Raw genomic sequence first — 4,769 nt, 5'->3', positions numbered from 1 at the left:
TATATAAGCAATGTTAATTCTCTACATATACATATATATGTGGTAGGGTATAAACTGCAATTTTATTCTAATTTTAATACAGAGCGAAGAGGTAATAAAAAAAGAGACTGAACTGTTCTTATCTTCTTCAATCGCAACCATAGTGTCTAATGGGTGATATTTCCTGACATGAATTTACATATGTAATTTAATCTAAAACAATCGTAGACAAATATTGCCAAGCCTAGATTACTTTAAATCACCTTAATTTCGCTGATATTTGTGACATTAATAAAAATATAACATTTGCGGAACTAAATCATAGTTGAAGTGTTATATGTCTATATGTGTTTAGCTTTTTTATATTTCGAAACTATTGGTTTTATTTTGATGTTAGTGGACGTGAAATTTGATACAGAAAAAGTAACAAAGAACTTTAAATATAATCTAAAAGAAACTAAATTCTACATTGGTTAAAAGGGTATAATTTAGGAACATTCCGTCCGATTCTTTTGTTTGTATATCTCTTTGTTATTTATAAACGTCTTTTTGTCATAAATTGTTTTAAGCAAGTCATGCACTCTCTATAAAAAACAATAACTTTTATGTCCAAAAACTATGAATTTTTTTCTTTTTTTGTATAAAATCGATTGACCAAGAAAGAAACAAAAAAAAATCTAAATTTCAGGTTATCAGTGAAAAAAAATGTAAATAAATACAGTTGTTATCTTTAAACTTAAAACACAGATAGACTTGAAAGATTATTCTGAAAATTTGAAGATAAATTTTTTTAGCAAACGGTCTCCCCAACGTATAGCGTCTCCATATAACACGAACGATAAGAGGTTTTGTAATCTGGAAAGAAAGAAACAAAGATGTCTAACCATGAAATGAATTATAATTATAATAAAGATGATATTAGTGATAGAATGATGCATGGTATTCGCTATAAAGGTGGGACGAAGACTCGATAATTTTCAGTGTTGATGTGTTAGATAAGAAGTTGTTTACAATTCAAATAGGAGAATGTTAAATGTCTGTTATCGTTAAGTTATCGCCCCGCTGGCCGAACAAAGATCCGTCAGTTCGTATCGTCATTTTTTTTGTCTGTATTTTTAAATAGCTTTTGTTAGAAAAGGAAAGACAATGGCCATGACATTTCATCAGGACGCTCTGAGACGGGTGAGAGGAAGTAATTAAGTTATCATCACGCCACAGAACAAACCTGAATTCTTACAACAACGTAGCGTTTGCTAATGACATCCACCGACCAGGAGGTATTAAGCAAGGCGACGGATTAAGTCTACCATTAAAAGCCAAGTAGAGTCCAGGCAAATGGGGAATTCCCACATTTCATACATGAGGCACTGGTTGACGTCGAATATTTGTAGACGATATTTGCACGAAGGATAAGGGAGAGATGAGTGGAATTCGAAAGCTTAGATTTAAAGAAAAATGTCACACAGTCACGTTTGCTTCTATTACAACTTTGTGACCATGTCTAAAGCTTTTCAATCACTGAATAATATTTTGTGCATTGCTGTAAATAAGCAATACAGACTGACGTAGATCTCCGTTTGATGATGGCGGGGGTGTTTTGCGCGTTTTCTCTATTACTCATAACAGAGGCGTCTTGTGGTTTTAGTTGCATAACGCTACAGTGTTTCGCTGATTTGCAGTCCTGCTTCGTTTTTCTGTCCTAGATATATCGTCGAAAGGAATTTTATAAAACTAATCACTGTTTGCAATAAGCGTCTAATTAAAAATATCAAACGATTCACTCCTTTTATGACAAGGAAGTTGAAGCTAGATCTAGTTTATAGTGTCATATTCCTAAAAGCTCAAACGAAACAATATAATATTACTGAGTCTGGGGTAAGAGACAATGCCCATAACTTTTGAAGGCCTTCCAAGACTGGTGAACTTGACGTTGCTAATATTCTCTTTAAACTGTTGTAGGTCAATCCATGCATGAAAGGAAAGACATGAGCAGAAAGGAGAATCCAAAGGGTCGATGTTTTGGAGAATAAAGGGAATTTAATCAAACGAATTAAATTTGTTCCAGTCCCTGGCTTTAATGGTCTCGCGAAAGGCCTGGTGGGAGTCCCAGCCTTCCAAGTTCTGTTACAGAGCTTTAAAAAAAACTGAAGGCCTACTGCAATAAGCGTTTGAATCTGAGAGGGGAAAATGTTGTATATGAGCAGGAAAGCTAACTACAAAATATTTTAAATGCTGTATACACATCATATCAGAGATTCTTGGTAAAGTATTCCATTGGATGAATTGAATTTAGTACACGACTGACAGTTTTTTTATGAATCCCAGTGCATGGGAGACAATGTCGAAATTTGAACTTAAAATGTGCAGCGTGCGAGGATGTTTAAAGACAATTATGTATCAAACCAAATAAAAGGATTTTATTTCTTTCAGATTGCCCCATGGCAGAATGGTAGATAAAAATACTAACACAAAATGTACAAAGAAATACAGTTCTTGTTGCAATATGTGTGCAACATAAATTTAGAAATTGTCAAGTTTCTGAATGTTGCAAGGTCTTTTATACTCAAACTTGGAATAAAATTGGAAGCTTGTGGCAGAGTTGTTTCAACTATATCAAAGAGAAAGCAACCTTATTAACCATACGACACTATAAAGACACTGCAGATAATCCTATGGGTTCAAAACGTTACCGATTATAATTCCAGAAAAGCACTAAGGGCCATCACCAAAGAACTTTAGGTATCAGAATAGACTATCAAAACTGTGGTGCACGAGAACATTTGATACAAACCGTACATCTTCAATGACGGGAAAATCATTTGATCCGTGCCAAACGGTTACTTAAGGTTAAAAGCCCTGACGGAGATGCCATACTTTGGTCCTTCCCTAACGAGTAAAACTTCGACCAAGATTAAAATTCTAACAGGAAAAGGGACAGCTGGTAATTTGTAGATCTCTCTGATGTCCTCAGTGTGATGCACAGTAACTGCGATGATTTTAGGAGAGGTGAGTAACGAAGGTCATGTCAGGCTACTTCAGATCTTTCCACAAAGCCTTAAAATTAATACTGATGGATACGTTGAGGTACTGGAGACATTTTCTAAACTCCGAATGGATAAAGTATGCGGTGAAAGGACATAGGTGATGCAACAAGACTTAACATCTTCTCACAAAACCCACGTATCACAAGATTGGATGTCAAACAGTTTTCACTTTAATGTAACACCAAACTTGCAGCCTCGAAACTCTCCAGATTTAAGCGCAATGGAATACTACCTTTGCAACGGTGTTGAAAGGGAGACTATTTGACGTTCACTCAAGTCCGCCATTGTCCAGGTGATGTCCTAAATGAATAAGGACCATAAATTATGGCATGACAATGATTCCGGTCCTGCATTGAAGCAGTCAGTGAAGCTGAAGACGGATTCATAGAATAATCTCATAAGAACGCTTATCGAGAACATGTACACATATCTGTTTTGAAAGACATTTTTTGCTACATTAGAGTTGTTTTATAGAATTACCAAATATGTTCTCCAATATCTCTCGCAGCCTGAAGAGAAACAAAATTATTTATTGTAAATCCTTTTGTGAAAAATCTTCAATTAGAAATGAACAGGAAGTTGTTCGGGCAACCTCATTTTTCTTTTCTATCTAACTCGGCTCATTTGAGGTACGAACATCTTGCTGTGTGTCCTCAGGATAAATGAAGCTGATAAAAAAAATATTTAGGATCGGTCCGCTGTTCGGAGTAAGAGATAAGTCTCCTTTGTACTGATTGCTATGTCGATTGTTATTTAGGCAGGAAAGAGAAAAAGAAACAACAATAATAACGCCAATCATAATACTAAGAAAATAATGATAATATCAATAATAATAATAAATAAATAAAAAGCAAAAAGTAAGTAGGATTTAAAGAGACGGAATGCTGTGGGAAGCTACGCTAGAATTGCATGTCAAATTATAAACTATATTTAGATGTAATGCACCAACAAAAACTTAGAAAATGAACGCAAATGCAAATTGTGCCCTTCGGCTTTTAAAATAATCATTATTGATAGAATACAATGTGATTTATAAAGAAGTGATTACCCTACTCCCTGTGGCTTAAGCACTTCCCTCATCGTTTTCAGAATCAGCTACCAGAAACTACCTACAATGAATTGCTAACTCTTATTCAGCAGAATTTCTTTCAGGCTAGTGGAATATATCTTTGGCTTGTATGTAAATCCCAAAATGATTTTAAGCATATAACGATATCTATATATCGCCCACACATTCTCTTCCTCTCCCTCTAAATATACATATGTATGTATGAATGTACGTATGTCTGTATATATATATGCATATACAAACATGAGTATATATACATACTCGCATATATACATACTCATATTGGTATGGGTGTTATATATAATATGTATATTTACGTATATATCATTACATATATATATACATATCCAGACACGCGTGTATATGTGTATTTTTGAAGTATGTATGCATGTATCCACATGGGTGTATGTGTGCGTGTATATGTATAGTGTGAAAGCCAAATTCGGGAGAGAAGTGAGAACGGAAGTGGTTGAATTCATTGTATTATGTAAGTAAAGATATAAAGATACAGCAACAAATATATTTATAGAGAAAGAGAAAGAAGGCGACAGATAAGAGCAGACGATAGAGTGTGTTATCTATACACAAATTTTATTAATATTATGCGTATATATACATATATATATGCATACGCATACATACATACACACACACACACACACACACACACACACATA

Source organism: Octopus bimaculoides, chromosome 22 (genome assembly GCF_001194135.2).
Source record: "Octopus bimaculoides isolate UCB-OBI-ISO-001 chromosome 22, ASM119413v2, whole genome shotgun sequence".
Classification (NCBI taxonomy): domain Eukaryota; kingdom Metazoa; phylum Mollusca; class Cephalopoda; order Octopoda; family Octopodidae; genus Octopus; species Octopus bimaculoides.
This window is presented reverse-complemented; position numbering follows the sequence as displayed.